Source organism: Pongo pygmaeus, chromosome 4 (genome assembly GCF_028885625.2).
Source record: "Pongo pygmaeus isolate AG05252 chromosome 4, NHGRI_mPonPyg2-v2.0_pri, whole genome shotgun sequence".
Lineage (NCBI taxonomy): Eukaryota > Metazoa > Chordata > Mammalia > Primates > Hominidae > Pongo > Pongo pygmaeus.
Window position 1 is genome coordinate 172,203,635 of NC_072377.2, and position 20,941 is coordinate 172,224,575.

At 38.3% G+C, this 20,941-nt stretch overlaps 1 protein-coding gene across 3 annotated transcripts in view; it reads left to right on the plus strand.

The window, feature by feature from the left end:
* Positions 1-20,941, plus strand: part of TENM2 (teneurin transmembrane protein 2) — a 1,186,617-nt gene that overhangs the window by 110,246 nt on the left and 1,055,430 nt on the right. The window contains exons 1-3 of one of the 3 annotated variants that reach the window (XM_063665336.1): positions 3,292-3,552; positions 18,866-18,962; positions 19,806-20,112. The exons of the other annotated variants lie outside the window; for them this stretch is intronic. The gene's annotated coding sequence lies outside the window, so the exon portion shown is untranslated. Of the gene's footprint in view, positions 1-3,291; positions 3,553-18,865; positions 18,963-19,805; positions 20,113-20,941 lie in introns of those variants that run through there. 3 annotated transcript variants of the gene reach the window in all.

A 20,941-nucleotide genomic window follows, 5' to 3' on the forward strand; every position in this document is an offset into this window, starting at 1 on the left:
CTATATTCAGAAAATATACGTTATTTTTAGATCTATTTTTGGCCACTCAACCTATGTACATAAAATTCACTCAAAAGAACAGATTACTTGGTGTTTTCAAAGAGAATTATACTAATTCCTGTTGTTGAAAACATATTCTTTGAAGATATCTGAGAAAATGAATTCTTAGCTCGGAATAGATTTTTGAACCAGAAAATAGGGAGGAGAGCATGAGGTGAGGAATTAAAGTTTATGTTGTTATAACCTAGAATAGGCCATTTCCTTTCAGCCTTTTTTGCCTGATTGCAGCAACTGAGCTGTGCATTTTTCTTGTGACTGAGGCTTGTTAAATGCAAGCAATAGTTAGCATTTATAGGGGACCTTATACCAAGATAGGAAAGTACAATACTGAAAATACCGTTTACAAATTACACATAAACATTGTGATGGTAAAAAGTTTTTGTTTTTGTTTTTTGTTGGGGGGTGGAGGGAAGTGTCTCATTTCAACACTATTTCAATACCATGTCAGAGCACTTAAATGGCAGCAGAAGTGATCAGGATCACTTTGCGAGTGTTTGGAATCAGTACAAGCCTGACCCTTATGTGTATATATTCTAATGTGTCCTCTTGAACATAACCCAACTCTGTGTTATGAGCATTCCTATACTGACCTACCCAAGAAAGTCAACTCATTTCTCCTTCTTACGCCCTCATTCCATCTGTGCTGCCTGACCTACACTGTTCTACTTTGCAGTCCTCAGGCTACCTTTTGGTGACTTCTGCCAAAAGCTGATCTCAAACTGGCCCAGTTGGGTGTAAAGGTGTAGAGTACAAGAGTTAGAACCTAAACCTGGGATTCTATTCTTAGTCTTTAAGGTAAGATGCAGCAGAAAACACTTAGCTTTTCCCAGCCTTGGTTTTCTCATATGGAGCACACAACCTTGATCCCTCGCGTGTGCAGTTCCCAATGGGGTTCACGCTCCTCTGAGAATTTAATGCCGCTACTGATCTGACAGGAGGCAGAACTCAGCTTCTTCACTTGCTCACCTCCTGCTGTGTGGCCCCTGGGGGTTAGGGACCCCTGCTCTACACACATATGTTCATACACGCATATGTTAGAGCGCCTGGCCTCATCTATCTATCTTTACCCTACTGTTTCTGTTTCTCTGGAGAACCCTGACAGATACACCCTGATTTCACTGTTACATGACTGAAGCTTTGGGGAGAGAAGGGCCATAATTAGGGCTTCTTTTTTTGCTCACCATAACCCATTTAACACACCAGTTTCCCTTCTGCACCTTGAAACTAAGAACCTAGTTGATTTGGGGATTTTAATGTGCTGATGTGATATTGTAAATGACCAAAATAAATTACATTATTGATATCTTCTACAGTGATTCTCATCCTTGAATACAACCTCTGAAATAATATGCACATTTTTATGCATGTATAAACACTTGCCCTATTTTTGAGTGAGGCTTTTATATGTTTCAGCATATATTTGAATATATGCTTAGAAGTCCAACATATATTTGAATATTTGAGAATATAACATATTCTCAAAAGCATCTATAACCCATCAGCGATCACTATCATAGATTTCAAGTTCTTCCATGAGATTCTTATCTAGTTAGTCTTATATAAACTTTATGCTATAGAACCACACAATGGTGACAGGTAGACTAGTGATGTCATTCGGTTCCATTTCTTGAAGTTCATTTTTTTTTTTGGCTATCATTATTTAGAAAAATGACACATTTTCAGATTAACCATAAGCCTCCATGCTCCTTTCACGGCCCTCAGAAACCTTTGGTGTGTCTTTGCGGGGACAGGAGACAAAGCCTGTCTCACTTCAGATTTGAGGGTTTTGTTATCATAGCAACTATGTTCTCTCCTAGGGTTTGTACACACAAAATTACTACCTGCTGCTCCCACCAAAACCACGCTGACTCCTCAGAATATCTACAGATTCCTTTGGTGGTAGCAGGGAAACTTTTTAGCAGAACACTGATGATACCTGGCTTTTTTCTGCTTTATGGTTTCGGGCATTTATAATTTGGGGTAAGAAGATAAAAACATTGAACAGAGTGGAATTCAGCCAATGGCCCAGAATGTGGCTTTTATGAGTACAAGTTCAATCAACCCTTTTAAAGATCAACCTTTTTTTCCTCCCTGACTTTTGCTTTGAAAGTTTATGTGAAGAGGACTCTTGGTTTAACAATACTCACTAAAACATTTCAACAAAGAGAGAAAATAAAACAATAAAAAAGAGACGATCAGGCATAAATTAATATAGACGTATTGCCTGACAACATGCTGCTGTGTTTGAAAGATGTACTTCTGACCTTTGTGACCCAGGCTTAAATTGGAGTTTGGGGGTGAAAAACCGGAAAAGAGGTAAAGGAAATGATTTCTAATGTTATACAGATAAAACAACAGGGCTCTCCTCCGGTCTTCCCTTTGGTGAGGCTTGCTGAAGCGAAGAAAGAATCAGGTAATAGAGCAAATGAAACTGTGAAAATGGGTCGGAATTGAGGCATGCCTAGAGGAGTTTAGCGAGCTTCCCTTTGGGAGACCAAATTTGGAAACAACCCTTGGGACAATGTGTAGTTGGCTTCTCTGCCAGTCACCGTGAAAAAACACGTTTGTCTTCCTGGACTGATGAGCTGAATGTGGAGCACAGCAATGTGTCCTATATGGAGAAATAACCGGAATAAAAAAGAAACATGAAATCCAAATCGACGATCCAGCCCCTGGCTAGAGATTGAGTTACAGAATTAAACAGATTGTGACTAGAAAGTCCAATTGTGTGAACAGGAATTGCAGTTGGGAATAGAAACCACAAAGACAGGCCAACCTGCCTTACAATGGTGTTGTTTCCTTTCAAGGTTGACTGTGAGTCTCATTCTAGTGTATCAAATCATGTTTGAACATTTCTGGGAGAACTGACCTCACGTCTTCTGCTAAACAAATCCTTGCTGTTCTTGTTGTGATGTGAATAATTTCTCCTCTCCACCCACCATGTCTTCAGACACACAGTTGTCATTCAGTTGGGTTTTCTTGATCTCAGAGTCACTCGCAGGTTAGTACAGAGATGCTACTATAGGTTCACTTTGTTTTTAAGCAGTCATAAGAGATTGGTTCTAACGCTTGGATGCCTCTGTTCTGGTAGACATCAAAATGCAATTTCAGCATCCATCTCAGATAATCTGTTAGAATCAACGTCTCAGTGAAGTGCTTTCTGATGTAACAAAACAGGTCATAATGAGTGACCTGCCTTTTAGGAATCCATGGCAAAAGGGAAGACAGGGAATGGATAATGTTGGTTCTCAAAAGGCTGCCTCCTCTGATGCTGATTAAGGGCATTGGCCCAAAGAGCAATCCCTCATGTTAGGAGCAGTAATGACAGGTATAATTTAAGATATTCGCTTGCAGTTATATGAGACATTTGGTGATCTTGCATCTTAGCTTTACATGACAGATGTTCGGGTCCTGAACTCTTCTCCAATGTGACCAAAATAGTGAGACTTGGGGTCTGGATGGCATTTGTTTTTGTCTACTCTGAGCCGAAAGGTAAGAGGTTAGAGCTGACTGTCACCTGGGGTCTCTCTCCTCCCTGTGAAGTGACTCTACAGTCCCATCAGCATTAGCTATTTCGACCTCCTTCTCTTCTCCCTCCCACTCCTTGTGTGCCTCCTCCTCTTTTCAGCTGATGTAAGTTGAATTGAAAAGTTAGCAGCGGTGGATTTCTCATTCAATCTGTTCTCCTGGGAGCCTGGTTGTTCTGAATTCACAACCATCTCCCACCCTCCTTCCCATTATAAAGAGGGGAAAGAATTGCTGCTGTTCTGATTTTCCAAGAACAGGTGAAATACATTCTGTCGTGACTAAAACACCCCAAGCCATAACTTTTGAGGCTATTTCACATTTCTCCCCCTGGCAGAGGCTGTTGTGTTTTGTTACAGCAGCGTGAGGAGTTGTTATTAGAGTGTTATGGAAACCAGGTGTTAGAGCTGATTAGTCACTAATCTTCCATCTCTGGGAGCTTGGCTTCAATCTTCTCTTCATCAGAAGCATTCTGTTGCATTAATTTATTCATCCCAGCTCTAAGAACCTTGTCAAATCAACGTGGTGGTCTCTGCTGGGTCCCTAATGCACTACAGCCCAGATCACAAACCTACTATATGACACATAATTCAGGATAATTGGCAGTCAGTGCTCAAACAGCCCTGTGATTAAGTGGGTATGGAGATTGAAATAGCCTCTCACCTATTAGAAGGTAGTCTCGCTAGGCCAATGCCGTTCTTCAGCGCGGGCTACTGCTGGAAAGGGCTGCATGACTTTTCCAGCTTTATGTGGTTTGTGATTGATGAGATAGCACTTCTTTTTCCTCTTAATATTTTACCTCTCAAAACACGAAATGAGCCACTTAACTTTGTATTTCCTTTTTTAGACTCCATCTCGTCTTCATTAGTAAATCTTAATGACTGCTAAAATTATAGGAAACCCTTCACTCAGTATAAAAGGGAAAGAGACCATTTTTTTCCCTTTTTATGTTGCTTTTGCGAACAGCTCACTTTTGACAACAAACTGTTTATAAAGCCATAAAGAAAAGAGTTTGACAAGGTTTTTAATTTTTGACAAGTACTGTGACCAGTTCTATGTACCTTGAAATGATTGTTCCTGATGAAAATAATTTAGCACAGCCAGAAGGAGTCTTTAGGTGGTAACGAAAGTGCAGTTGATACTCACTGTGAACATTGTTTCTTGGCTATGTTTGGCTTTTAAAATTATATGAATAATATACATTAGAAAATTTGGACGATCGAGACAAATAAGATGATAAAAAATTATCCATGATATCAAACTATGCAGGGAGAAATTATTCAGCATATTTGCTTCCAATTTTTTGTATACATTTTGTACATTTTTGTGGATTAAATTGTGAATGACCCAAAGGTCCGTGATGTTTTTGTTCCACTGAGGCTTATTTATTTGCATTTTAACACTTTTTTCTTGTTATCCTCTATTCATTTTCAAGTATACAGTAATTCACACCATAAAAAGTTTATTTTAATCATTCCTCACCTCCTTCCTGGAAAATGACCACAGAAATAAAGACACTTTCTACAGTTTGAGATGGAAGTGACAATAGAGTCAGGCAGCCAAAAATAAATAAATAAACTGATGACTATTAGCCAGAAATCTACTTTTTAAACTACTGTAGTTATAGAATCACTCATAGTGTGAAAAAGACCGTTAAGTTTTCCATTTCTATTTGTTACATAGTGTGGAAGAAAAGTATCTACAGTTGTAATATTTGTTAATTTGGTTTCCCAAAGCCACAAAATACAATTTAGAGGTACAATTTATTATTTTTGAGTTGTAGCAATTTTTAAATTTAATGTTATAATTTGCACACTGCCAAATCACAGCAAAATTAAACAGTATGTTTCTTTTTTCTCTCTTCCTTTCTTTCTCTCTTTTCTTTTCTTTTTCCTTCCTTCCTTCCTTCCCTCTTTCTTTTCTTTTCTTTCTTTCTCTCTCTCTCTTTCTTTCTCTCTTTCTCTTTCTTTTCCTTCTTTGTTTTGTTTTAGAGAGAGAGTCTCGCCCTGTCACCCAGGCTGGAGTGCGGTGGCATGATCATAGTTCACTGTAACCTCAAACTTCTGAGCTTAGGTTATCCTCCCACCCCAGCTTCCTGAGTAGCTATGATTATAGGTGCCAGCCACTGCACCCAGCTCTTGAGTGGCCATATATTATTTTATCATATGGAAGTACCAAAATTTAAATACCCAGTGCCCTATTTGAGACCATATTTCTTTTTCTTTCTTTTCACTGTTAAAAATAATACCATATCAGGTACCTTGAGATATAACTGTATATTAATAATTTAGATTATTTGCATAGTATAAATTATCTGAATTAGAATTTATGGAGGCATAACAGTCCTATGAAAGTCTAAAATTTAAAGAAAGTTATTTGAAATTAACTCATAAAACTTCTAATAGGGCACCCATAACTCAAATTCTGTCCAAATTCTTCAAAGCAAGCTGGCTTTGAATTTTCTGTATTTGCATGATGGGATGTCTTTATTTGAGTCCTCTTTGTCTAATTGAACTGGAAACTTTATTAGACAGGTAGGTCCCAGATCTTGGAGTTGGAGAGTCACAGCCCTCCATTGACAAGAGTATAATGGGTATAAATAAACGTAATAATGATTTCCCCAGTCTAATGTACAAATTCTATAATTTGGGATTTTTAAGATATGGCAGGGGATGAGATATCAAGGATGAGAAAATACTTTTCAGAACAGGACCAGGGTTGTTTTGAAAGCTTTAGCTCCCTTTAAGGTGAAGGTTCTCTCTACCTCTCTATGAAGCTTCCCATCCCCTCTTCCTAAGCCTCATTGAGATGTGGGTCATAGCAAAGTTGTAGTGAGAGAGAAATTAGATTGGTGGGAGGGAAATTTTACAGTCCTTATATGTTTGGAGCTTTGAAAACCTTTGCAAAAGTCTTTAACATTGAGCCAAGCTGGAATCTGTATTTTGCTTGATTCTCATAGTGTGATGTAAAACAGGTGTCTAATAAAATCTCCAAGAGTACTTTTTACTTTACTCTAGGTTTCTAAGAACCATGGTATCAGGAGAAGAGAGAGCCAAGGAGCCATAATACAATTTCTAAGTCGAAAGCTACAAGTATTTTGAAAGCTTACTGGCTTTCTCCTTTCTATGCTTTTCTTTTCTACACTCTCTTCTGCAGTGTTTGAGGGGGCCCATTTCACCAATTCATGCCAATCGGGACGTACTCCTTGTTTGAAAGTTGCTAACAAAACAGGTGGACAACCTATTTCCTTTCTATTGTTATTCAAAGCTTGATTATTTTTGTATGAACTTATTAATCATTTGTGAAATACATGTTGCTTTACTTTTGTTAATTTGCACATACATGTGTTTAAATGACCTTTGTTAACTTTCGTTGTGTAACTGGTAAATATTTTCTTGATTAATTTTTGATTTCATTTATTTTGTGTTTTGAGCACATTAGTACATCAATTAATGGTGCTGGGAGAATTTGTTTATCCTTGGGAAAAAAGAAACTTTGATATATATTCATGCCTGTCAGGAAAGGAAATTCTAGAAAGGTTATAAAAAATTCAACAAGTTAATATTATACCTAGGAATATATATATACACATGCATAATCACACACATATATATACACACACACATATATGTATGTTACATACAGCATATATGTTATCCACAAAATAACATTTCATTTACAAAATAACATGCATATGTCATTAAAAAATATATATGTTGTTTTGTGAATCAGATAGATTGGTTGACTGCAACTTCTCTTTCTGATCATTCCCAGAAAGCTTTGTTTAGTATCCCATTTCTTTCCTGTGGCTAGGACACATGTGTGTCCAAGTTCACTTAAAGTGAACAGATTTCTCAGGGAGCCACTAAGATCTCTAACCCCTTGTATACATGCTCTTTATGATCTGTACCCTGTGAGTGTGGATCAACTTTATGAGCATCATTATATGAATTTTATTGTCATCTTTCCTTAGACGAAAAGCATGCATATTAGAACAGGGAAAAGTGGTTATTTTAGTACTGGGGAAAGGAGTGTAGGTAAGGTCGATACAGAACAGGGCAAGAGGGCCAAGAGCAATGTAGGATACCATTGCATGAGACTATACGGTTCTACAAAAGAAGAACCACATTAGGGGTGATCTATTGATTTCAAAGACTTGAAAATGCACTCCCAATAGAATCAGGTAGGCAATTTGTTTAGGTGTGCTTACAATACAATGAAGACATAGTGAGACTCAAAACTTGTTAAAAATTCTCTTACCCCAATAGTACTTGAATTCTCACTTTTTCACACAGAAATAACATGACAAGGCAGCAGGGACAGGGAAGGTGATCTTGCTGGCATACTGACATGTTGCCAGATCCATTAGCAACTTCCGTACATGACTTCACAGTATTGAAAGGAATAATCTTATTCTCAAGGAAAAATCTTTAGCAACTCAACTCTCACTGTTAACATTATAAAATACTTTTTGTATAAATATCATTTGAAGCTACTCTAGGTACGGAAAGCTGCGCTCAGTGCTCCACCTCCTTCCTCTCATCTTAGTGTGGGCAGAACCCATACAACCTTGATGGCTTTTCTGCTGAGTCCAGGTAGCAGTACCAGGGTCCATTCAACACAGTGATTCATGGAGCAACTACCAGTGGATTGGTGTTGATACAAGACATGAATTTGGTGTGTGTGTGTATTCTTGTGTCTCAATTTACACGTGAAGAAATGAAGAACTCTCTATGTAGGGTAAGGGAATTCCTTAAATGCTCACAGCTAACTAGAGGCAAAGTAGAGTGTGGAAACCAAGTTTCCAGGCTGCTAGCACAGCATACACTTATAAGAGCCAAACACAAATGACCACACATAAGTGGTCGTTTTGGTACTGGGGAAAGGAGTGTAGGTAAAATCTATACAGAACAGGGCAAGAGGGCCAAAAGCAATGTAGGATGCCATTGTCCAAGGCTATATGGTACTACAAAAGAAGAACCACATTGGGTGTGATCTATTGATTTCAAAGACTTCAAAATGTACTCCCAATGGAGTCAGATAGGCAATATCCTTCAGGTCTTTCTTCCTAACACTGAGAGAGGATCATGAAGATGGAACCCAATTCTCTTCTGTTGATTTTGCTCATATTCGCTATGGTTAGGAAATCTCACGGTACTAACCCTTTGTCGAGATGGAATAGGAAAAAAATGACTTCTGATTCTCTATGTTATGTAAGCAGGCAGCTTCAGTTAGGAAGCTGGTAGATGATGATGCTCTTCGTGTCAGTCTGACCTAATGGGAGGTTGAGAAAAGAAGGGAAAAGATATTGCAGGACCTAAATACACACAAAGGATGTAAGGAGGGAGGCAGCAGAGAAATCTTATGTGGGATCTGTTTCCCCTTTCAGGCAAGAGTTTAGTATGAGTAATGAAAAATACCTACATTTGAATCTGCATTGCTACCACAGTATGGAATCACAGACTGAAAACTTTTCTCTCAAAGGGGAAAATCCTGTTGATAGGGGAGGGAGGGAGCGAGGAAGAAGTGTGGAAAACGTTTAATATATCTTGTTCACAAAAAATGTCATTTTAGTGTCAGTTCCCATTTCTCTTAAATCCATTAAGACTTGTACACTGCAGTTGTAGTCAGGCAAGGCAGACATCATTATACACATTTGTTCTTGACACCTTGGGGTACATTTTCAGCATTGCACTCTTGGGAAATCACTATAGGTGTGCAATTCCTGTGACTGTTAAGTGGAAGTGTGAATCTGATTCCCCATATGCACTGGGGAAACTTAGGCAGGGGATATCTTTGTTTTCTTAAGCATTTCAGCTCACTTTAAGTGAAGACTCTGAGTTCTTTCCTTTGTTTGCAGCCTGGGGAATCTCTCCATCACACAGTTTGTAACAGACAGAAAGGGCAGGGTGGGGTGGGGACATTCTTTTCAACATATAGGATGGCTTCTCTATTTTTTACATAAAAATTCCTTTAACCCTAGCCAGAGTCGAAGGCCCAGAAGAGATATAGCTCTTTGTAGTTGTAGGTTTAAATTTGAAGTTCATACGATCACTTGAGCCTATTACTGTTTCTACTTGAGACATTATAGAATATGAGGCCTGTAAAAATAATTTTTGATCTTGTCGGTCAGCTTTTGATGACAACAGTGACAATGAAGATGGTAAGAGTAATGATGATAACTACCATTTATTGAGTGCTTACTATGTTCAAAGTGCTCTTCATGGAACTTCACAGATAATAGGTCAATTTGAGCTTATGTGACAGAAATTGTGCAATGTGCTTTACAGACACCATTCTTTGTCTCAGCAAACATAATTTTTTATTTTTTATTTTTTATTTTTGGATGAGGAAACTGAGAGTCTCAAAGGCGAGGCACTTTGCCCGAGATTACTGGCAAAGTGAGCCATGGGACTATTTCATTCAAGCTCAGGTTCTTCGCATGGCATCTCTAGATGAGACTAAATCACTGTGAAGGGTGTCTCACTGCTATTGTGCCAAATGAGAAGGTTATACAAGGTGTGACCCTCACTTGTAATGAGGCCATAACAGCCGCCTACACCCTTTGCTGAAGTCTGGCACTGGATGCCAATATCACGAGAAAAATCACTTCCTTGGCGATCTCGCAAAGCACTGTGTACCAGTGACACATTAAAAAACATATCAGACTCATTTGCTTCACAACCCTTCAACTAATCAAAAATAATGGAAGATGACACACGAAGCAAAATGCCTTCTTCCTTCCCAAAGTCTCTCAGTTTCCTCTAGTTCTACGTGACCCACTTTAGGCAAGATTTCCACTAATGAACACATGAGCCAGTTTCTGAGTTCTGAATGTACATTAAAGCTCATCTAATGCAAAATTAACCTATCTTTATTACTGGAACTGTAGACTATTAAGGTAGCATGCAGAGTTACAGAATTATACATTTGGAAGAGATTTTCATGTGAGGCACCTGTGACTTTATGAAAGCTGTTCCCCTTCTGAAATTAGGTTTTGAGTCAGGGATTAATGACAGTGAGAAGGAACAGGGGGTTGGGACAGGGTGCAGTTTTGAAGGTCACACACTCTAACTTTTGGTCCCTGGACAAACCCAATTTAGCAAGGATCATTATCCCTAGGAGGTACTGACATTTGCAACTCAAGGAATAAAAATAGTAAATGCTTCATAAATGTTAGCTCTGATAAGCACTTTCTTAGAAATTTCTCATTAATCCTCACAAAACCTCGGAAGGATGGATGCTGTTGCCATCTCCATGTTATAGACAGGAACACTGAGCCTTTGATTCTAAATTATACGGCTATTTACTAACAAAGCAAGCATTGAGGTCTATTAGATGCCGAACATCACACTCTTAACTACCATGCAATATCCCCATCACCTACTTCCTAAAGGGCTTGACTATTGTAGAGAATACCAGCTAGTCCATGTGGGTTTATGATATATTTATACTAATCCATGCAATTATAAAAACAGAATAAACACCAAGAGCGGCTGGAAGGATGTGTGGAAGAAAGCAGTAAAGGATCTCAGTGGGAAAAAGTGTCCCCACCAGAAAAGAGCTCGGTATCCTCAGCTCTTAGAATTGATTTATTAGCTGTGTTCTTCTGCTAACATTTGCATTTTAAGGCAGGGGGGTTTAGTGTCCTATCTGGGAGTGGTGACATATTAAGCTATTATCAGCCATTAATAGCTTAAATTAATGTGTCCAATTAGTGCTCAGTCACCTACAAGAGACCTAAGGGAATGGTTCTTTCAGACAGAAAAGGTGGAAGCTTTTATTGAGCACATACTATAAGTCAGAAGTAGAGGAAGATCAGGGATCCACAATTTTTTTCTGCAAAAGCTCAAATATTTTAGGTTATGTAGGCCGTATGGTCTCTATCACAGCTACTCAACTCAAGTTTGTATCATGAAAGCAGCGACAGACAACATGTACATGAATAACGTGTTTCAATAAACCTCAAAAACATGAATTTTAAAATAAAATATCGATTTTAAAATAAAACTTACTGGATGTGTTCCATTGAATCTTCAGTTACAATATCAGGCTGCAGATCTATTATTTATAAATAAGAGCTATTATTACTAATGTTATCATTATTATTACTAATGTTGTCATTATTGTCACTTTATAAAAGAATTCATATTTGAATGCCAAAAAATAAGAAATATCACCTAAGAAGAAATGTATACATATATACATATATGTATATATATACACATATATACATATATGTATATATATATATATACATATATACATATATGTGTATATATATACATATATACATATATATATACATATATACATATATACAATCATTTAAATTAAATAAACAATAAATTTAACTTCATAAAGGCTATTTATGCTTTATTTTTCTTAGCTTTCCACAGTCTGATCTACACACCTGTATTTGGATACCAAACATTTTATTATTTAAAATTTTTTATTGTAAAAATGTTTAAATATATTTGAAATCAATATGTATATAATGGAGCCCCATTTGATCATTACCCATCTTCAGTGGTTACCGTCACACATTGTTTAATACTGGGGATACATTCTGAGAAATTCATTATTAGGCAATTTTGTCTTTGAGCAAACATCGCAGAATGTGCTTACACAAACTTGGATGGTGTAGCCCACTACACACGTAGGTTATATTGTATTGCTCCTAGGCTATAGATCTGTATAGCATGTTACTGTACTGAATAGTATAGGCAATTGTAATACAATGGTAAGTATTTGTGTTTCTAAACATATAAACTTAGACAAAGTACAGTAAAACATATAAACATAGACAAAGTACAGTAAAAATAAAGAATTATAGTATTATGGAGCCACCTTGCTCTATGTGGTCTCTCATTGACCAAAATGTCATTATAGGGCACATAATTGTGTTAACCTTCTATCATATCATCTATACCTCCACTCACTCCCATCCTTGCACATAATTGTTATTATTCATTTACAGCTTCTAGTGTAGAATATATATATATATATATGCTTTCTTACACATCTTAACTGTAAAATTCTGATCAATATACAGTCATCCCTCTATATTCGTGGGTTTGCATTTGTGGATTCAACCAAACATGTACTGAAAATATTCAGGAAACTAACAATACAAAAATAAAAATAATACAAAGTTAAAAATAAAGTATAACAACTCTTTACATAGTATATACATTGTATAAGGTATGATAAGTCATCTAGAGAGGATTTGAAGTATACTAGAGGATGTTTGTAGGTTACATGCAAATACCATGCAATTTTATGTAAGGAACTTAGGCATCCTTGGATATTGGAGGGGTGGGGGCATTTCCTGGAACTAATCTCCAGCGAATACTGAGGGAGGTCTGCCTGTAACTGACTGTCTCACCCATATTCCTGTTATGTCTGTAGCATATCTTGCCATACACCTCATGAGGAAGTCAATTGATTCTGGGATCTTGAATGCCAAGATTGTCAGTGAATTCAGCTAAATCCAACCTGGAGTCATTAAGGAATTGGTCAGTTGCTTCATTTTATACTGTTCTACTAGAGATAGACATTATTAAAACCATTTCACTAGTGCTCTCTGTAAGAGCCAAGATATATAAAAACTCAGAGAGATTAAGTAACCTAACAGGGACACACAGTTAATAAGTGGCAGAGCCAGGGTTGAAACCCACAGCTGTCTCCTTCCAAAGCATGTGCTATTTCTACAACATGGCGTGCTGGAAGTCAGAAGTGGATTCCCATGGATTTCTGATGATGGACAGTCAAGTGGAAGGCTACCTAATCCATATGACCTGTTCAAGAATCAGTTCCTAGCACAGTAATATTTGCCCAATCAACATTTGTTAAAGGAATGGAAGAGGGGGTCAGTCTTTGGAGGATACAGAAAATTGGACTGTAAGAGCCAAGAGCCTTCTTTATACTTTTTCCTGGGGCTGATAGAACTCAGTATATTGATTATTTGTGACCAAAATCTGTTTTCATTGTAAACTGCATTTGCCCTGCTACCCAGCCAATACAGAACATCAGAACAATGAATAAGCTGTGTCCTGGGACTTCTCTGGCAACAAAATTAGCATTGTTTGTGCTGTAAGAACAGATAAATATATGTTTTTCCATATGAACATGAAATAAGGCAGCCTCAACCTCATCATCTGGACACCTTCAAAATAGTTAAGTTAGCTCTGGGCCTTCTTTCCATATTCTCGGTTGTAAAATGTACTTTTGCTAAAACTTGTTTCTTTCTAGAGTATGAGATATTTATATATCTCATATAAATACATATATACATGTGTATATATATAGTGTGTATATGTGTGTGTATATATATATACACATAGAGAGAGAGAGAGGGAGAAAGGGAGGGAGGGAGAGAGGATTAAATGGGGAGAAAAGAAAGGAGAAAGGAATCAAGGAAGACAGAGATTTGTCATAGTCTGAGAAGGGCATTATTTGTATTGGAATATTCCCAGATAATTTAAATTGTGGGGATAATCTTCAATTGAAGAGACTACAATTTCAAACTGCCCAGGGACAGAGCAGGGAGCATTCACAGGCCCTGTGAGCCAAGAGAGAATGCAGGAAACGACAGAACACTTGAGTCCTGCAAAGGGGCCAGTCACTCCTCAATTCCTGTCAATTGCAAAACAGGCTGTAGAGATCCAGTGTTAGGATCTAACTTTTAAATAAGAAACCAGATATCTAGAGATTCATATGAAATATCCTGCTTTCTGAAAGCTGGCCACTAATTTGTTTTCAAAACTGCATCAATTTCTGTGCAGTTCACAGAGTCAACATCACTCTTGGCAAAGGAGGGCGCTAAGCCTTGAGCAGCCAGCTTACAACTTCCAATCTAGGTGTGACCCCTCTTTTCCTCTTTCCCATTACATACAAGAAATAGAATGGGGAAATGGCTCAAAGGAAGCCACAAAATGAAGTGGCCTGTTTAGTCATAGAACTTACTGGATTTCTATTTCCTTATTTCCTTTAAAAACAAATAGTAGAGCAAGTTCTTGTTAAACTTTGGTGAAAGAGTGCAGCGAGAGAATCTGAAACAAGACCTGATTCTGTGTCCCTTACTTTGCAAGAGGGATCATCCCCAAATTTCAAATAGGTGAGGATGGGATGCAACTCCCTGTCCGGTCCCAGCTGTGTCATTGATCATCCACCACTAGTCTTGTGGCACACACAGTTGAATTGCTTTTCCCTGAGGGAAGCAATGCTTCCAGGTGTGCTAATAATAAAATTAATAGCTTAAAGAAACAGCTTGCTACAGCAACAGCGGCAGGAGAAAGGGAGGATCGATTTCAGTGTTTAACTGTCCTAATTCCACAGTGTATACCCCACCTCAGCCCCTGGTGAGCCATGCTTGGTCTCACGGTTAATCAATAGATGCCTGATTTAAAACAAAGAGCCAGTTTCAAGATTAGAAGTCTTCGTGAATAAAAAGATGTATGGTAAAACTGTCAAAACCCTTCCATTCCCAACTTAACACTGCAACTCCAAGGGCAGTCACTAGCTGATATGAAGTAAAAAAAAAAAAAAAAGAAAGAAAAGAAAATAAATCTCATGCATTGTATTGTATCCCCCTCTGCCTATAAACAAAAGAGGAAAACTAAAACTATCTGGGCGCTGCTACTGCTGATGGCATCACATAAATAAGAATTTATTGAGTTGCTCTGTGTTTAAAGGACTGTGAACATAAAGATGTGTGAATACTTTCAGTAGCACAGAGAATAATATGTTTCTGCTCTAACCAGCCTCCTGTCTGGTGGTTCAATTTATACCTTCTTGTAACTGGCATTCTCATCTTTTCCCTGGAGAAAAGGATCAAATTTGCGGTCAACTTCTTGGCCACCGTTTGCATTACCAGGATGCACTGAGTCTTCCTGGCCCGGCACCTTCAGAGGCTTTTTAATTCCACATTTCTCATTCTCCTCTCATTCACCAAACCTGCCTTCCATCTAATCTACACGGTTCTCTCTCCCGTCTTCAGGAGTGCAGCTGCAGTGAATGCTCACCTTCTCCATATAATCTTTCTCCACATCTGCTGTTATTCTTACTGGCCTGTCTGAATCTTCCCAGCAGTATCCTTCCCTTCGCCTCACATTTTCTCCCCTTTTTGAAATAAGCTGATCGGGAGGTAGGAAGGCATTTCTCACATCGTTTTGACATGTTCCCCAACAAGCTTTCAAATAAGTCCTTAAGTCATAATTCAAGCTCCTTGAAAGAAGAGACTGAAATTTTTTTCTCACATATTTAGTATTTCAAATGCTGATGGAATATTTTGTTGTGGTTTTTCTTAGGCAGCCCTAAAAATAACCTCAACCCTACTTTGTCTATGGTGTCTTAATTATAATTAACTTAAGACATAAGTTTCTTTTCTTTGTCCCAACACTGAGTAGGAAGGGGGTACAAACTCCTGGCCTGGTAAGAGCTGGAACTTAGGGATACTTCTTTGCCAGGCTGGTTTACGTCAAGCCGCATTTTCCACACCACCCACTGCTTCGGATGAAGATGAGCCAACAGAAGACAATGATTGAATCTACTCGCTGATTCAAAGAAAATAAGACAGAAATGCCTTCCTTTGTGTATGTGTGTGTGTGAGTGCTCCAAAGACAAAGCATTTAATTTGAAACTAAAACTGGCATTAAGTTTGGTTGTTGGTTTTCCTTTCATATTTATTGTTAACAGTGGATTCCCTCCAAGGGCCCTCTTCAACTCCTTTTCCCAGCGTGAGAGACCACTCCATACCAGTTCAGTTTGACCAAACTCCTTTGCTTTTCACTTAGCTCTTATTTTTGTCATCATTTTACTGTATGACATTCTACTTCATTTGTGGTCTCTCTCTCTCTCTGCTTGCCCCCTGTCCCCTTCCATCTATACACGGAAGTCCAAGGGCAATGGTGGGAAACTTTTCTGGGATTTTCTGAGAAAAGTGTTTTCTAAACTTGGAAAAGAAGTGGGAGTGAGGAAGCACTATATAGAACTGAGGTCTAAGGATAACTCTGTCACCAATGTATAGCATGTTATGCAAAAGATTTGAACCTCCCTTTTTGTTAAACATATTTAATTAAAAGTCAGCATCTCCAGTGATACCAAGCGATGGGAACCATGGCATGAGAATGTGTGTGTGAGGCAATCCAAGTGTGGCAGCGGCTACTTCAGTAGCCCAACTTTCACAGATTTTCCGTTAGGTACTTTCTGCCATAGGGCATGCATTTCCTTTTCAGAATCCAAAGATTTGTAACATTAAAGAATATCTCATTTGTTTGATTACAGAACCCATTGGCAAGCTGAATCAATTTCATTTAACACTGTAAGTTCCCAGAAAAGTAAGAAAGGCATTGAGTTCCAAGAACCATGAATATTATATCCCTAAGGAATCGTGAATCAAATGAGAAATTCCAGGGAAAGAGGAAAGAGTGAGGAGAAAGAACTCAGAATATTGTACTCAGCATGCTGTTAACCTGCCTGCCAACTTCATCTCTTCTCTGCCAGTGGTTTTCAATTTCTTTCAAATATTTTTTTCTTCTCTTACAATAGAAGCCAGAGTGAAATCAGGATTTACCTACCAAAAGTATTGACTTTCTAGCCAGATTTGTTAGAAAGTAGCTATTGCTTAAGGTGAGAAATACTTCTACATAGCCGACAAAGTTAATGGGACTTGAATTTTGTTCCCAATAACATAATATTCAAGTAAAGGCAAAACTGTTATTGTATGCCAAGCATTTGATTGGAATTATATTGCCTTTTAAAGACGTAATGCTAGGTAAATGGGAAAGAAAAGGAAAAGTCCAACTTTAATGACCTTCATTTTACATGCTGAAAATGAATGGTAATAACCAGAAAATAGAGAAGTTCCAGTGAGTTAGGATTCATAAATATTAAATGTAATGGAGGAAAATCACAGATCTTTAAGAAATTAACTTGAACAAATGGTGATTTTAGTTACGATGTTGTCATTCTGAGTAATGGTCATTAGCACAGTGGATTGTAATGGGTACAAGCTCAATGGATAGAAAGAATGCCTTCTGATTAACTCAGGATTTTTTTCTGATGCTTCAGCCAGTTGACAACTGTACTGTATCTCTCTTCATTTTGAGCTTGTGATTGGCTCCAGAGGCTCTTTGTTTAGAGATGTGTGTGCTCTATTTTCATGATTAAGCTTTTTTATGATTAGTCTCCATTTTCTTTTTTTGTTTTAACTTTTACTATGAATAATATGCAGTGTCTTGGAGAACTGATTGGCTGACTGATATAATTGAGTTCAGATGCAGTTTCCTTTCTCTCTCCACTGTTTTTAGTCCCTGCTCCATTCTGGGCTGTTTGTGACGGCCTGGAGACCCTGCTTTCAGAGCTACTGTGCAGTATTTTTCTTATAGTGACTGCTGTCTTGTACAACTTGAATATAATTGACTTTAGAGAAGGTAGTTGTTGGAAGCACCAAGAGGTACCCCCTTGTCTCACGCAGAGTCCATTCCCTCTCCCACACCCTAACAGTCACTCCTGAAGACAGCAGTTCAAGACACAGATTTTACTGACTTTTCATGGGAAGAAAACACAGCAAACTCTCTGAACAATTCTGTTAAAAATTTCTTGGATTCTGTAAATTTCCTCTCTATGCAGCACTTGGAGCCTTCTTAGATTCTTTCAAGTTTCTTTAGGTTCTCCCTCTGCGTCTTTCTCCAGCATCTCCTGCTGCATCTCCAGGTCTCTTCCCTGCATTTAACTCAAATCTGCCTTTTTCCTCTGTCAGCCTGCTGCCCCTCTCCAGACACACCCCACTTGCATTCCCACCCCATCACCTTGCTCAGCAAACAACCTACCTTCTTCAGGATTCATTCTTCTTCTCAGGGCAAGTGAAGGAATTTAAATGACTAATAATGGTTTATTTTACTTCTCTCTCCATGAAAATTAACCTTGCATTTGTGTTTAGGTATTCTGTCGGAGAAAGCAATGTCTCTTCTTCATTTGCTGGTTTCCTTCGGATAATCATGTCCACAGTTGAATAGATTCTCCTGCTCTCCCTCAAAACTCTACCTCTTGATAGGTGTCTTCCAGCTAATGACTCCATCATCCTCCCAGTCACACAGGTGTGGCTCCTGGGAGTACAAAATCCTCAGCTCCATTACCCTAAATCAGGACATCTCTAAACTATAACGTGCACTCTGAGTCACATGGGAGGATGATGTTGAAGCACATCTGTGGCCTGTGTCTGAGATCCATCCTTCCCTTGGCTCGCTCCCTTTCCCTCTTCCCTGTGTCCTTGCAGATCTACGCTGGGAGAGCACCTTAGCAAATGACCTGCACGTGAATCCTCCTCTCAGGTTCTGATTCCAGAGAACTTGAACTAAGACAAATCCTACATGGTAAGTAATATTATCCACATTTTACGGATGAGGAAATTGAGGTAGAGTGATGATAGATAATTTGCCAAATACCATATACGTCTTACCTATAAAGGGAGAAATTGGAACTTTAATCTGCGCAATCCAATGCAGAACACATATTCTTGCTACCCTGCAATATTGCCTCCCAATTATTCTTGAATAATCTTCCAAAGCACAGTCTGGATCATCTCATTTCTCTACTTGAAATCTTCAGGGGCTCTCTGTTCCCTACATTTCTGACCTTGTCATTTTTCAAGGCCCTTATGATCGATGGCAGATGCAACTTCCTAGTCTCCATTCCCACTGCTTCACTTCTGTTACACTTTATGGCCAGGCACATGAGAATACTCAGTGTTTTTCCAATAGAGATCCTGCTGGTCAAAATCTATGCCTCTTTCTCTCAGACCACATACTCTCTCTGGAATACCCTTCCTTCTTTCTATCCTCTGTGGTATTTCTGGAACTGACCCCACGCTCCCCTTTGACAGTAGAGCTTAACTATCACCACTTTCATGAAGCATGCCCTCATGTCCCCAGACTGAAGCAAAGGTTTTCTTCCTCGAACTTTAGTAGAAATTGATAACTTTCTTTCATAACAACTGGATCAGGAAGGAGGCAGAGTCCTCTGCATTTTAAGAAGGTGAACAATGTTAGAGACCATTTCTTTTCATGGAGCTCTCTGTGGGTTAAAACATAACAAGCTATGATGATAGGACTGTAGCAAAATGTTATTGGTGCTTATCTTAGTTTTTATAATTATGAATCTATTTTCAAATTTTCTTTTTTTCTTTTTATATATTCTAAAATATATGAAATAAAAAGTTGCCTCTATTGAATAGATGAAAACAGTAAATCTTGCTTACGGAAAAAAAGGAAGACAAAAGAGAGATGAAGAAAAAACAGAGAGAAGAAGAGGAAAATAGCAGGATGAAAAAGGAGGGAAGGATAGAAACAAGAGGAGAGAGAAAATTTGGATGCATTATAATGCAATGAGTTATAAAGTCCAGGAAAAAAGAATCTGTCATTCTTAAATAATAATGGGAGAGGTTCATGTCTGCACTGGAAGGAGAGACTGAAGAACATACAGATTTTGCATCCCAGTGTCTTTGCTGTGACTATTACATTCTCTGTAAGTATTTGCTGCTGTTAGAGATTATTACAAGGACTTAGAAGGAAAAAAAAAAAAAAAAAAAGATGATTGACTGGAAGTGAAAGAAATAAGGGGTAATGGCCTGAAACTAAGGGTTAGGGGAAGAAGAGGGTGGAACAAATTAGATAACAGAAAATAAAATTAATAATAAGGTCAATTAGACAACAGCATAATTTCCCAAAGAAAGTAATTGAGGCAATAGCATCCAAGCTGTTTGGAATGAGAAGAGATAAATCAGTGAGAAGATTAATGTAGACAAACCACAGTGGAGCAAGAAGGACCAGAGGTGAGAAAATCTGTTAGGCTCTCCAGATAAAAATGCGTGTACAGATTTCCTGGAGCAGGTACGAGAAAATTCTTGCCCCTCATTGCAGGAAGTAGAAATGCATAGAAATCCTTAGCGGAATCCTGCTTAGGACTGCCAAAATTAACTAGAATTCAGAGGGACAACATTTCCAGCATCAGGCACCATATGCTTCAGTGGTCGAATTCACTGTGATGCCAGGGCCAGGGAAATCTTATGACCTTCTTGGAGGACTTTATGTCAGAGAGAAGGGAACAGTCACTCAGGGAGAACTGTGTGTCCTGCAGATTAGAGTCCTATTTGCCAAAAGCTTTCTTCAAAAGCTCAAGAATTTTTCCAAGCTGGGCCTGTAAAGTGGCCATTTTTGCCATGGGCATGTAAACCCAGAAAATTGTATTCTCAGTGACAGACCTCATGCATATCTTACAAATAAACCACCGGAGATTGCCCATCAAAGAGACTGGGTTAGCTGAAAGCTTATTTTGACTTTGCCACTAATTACTT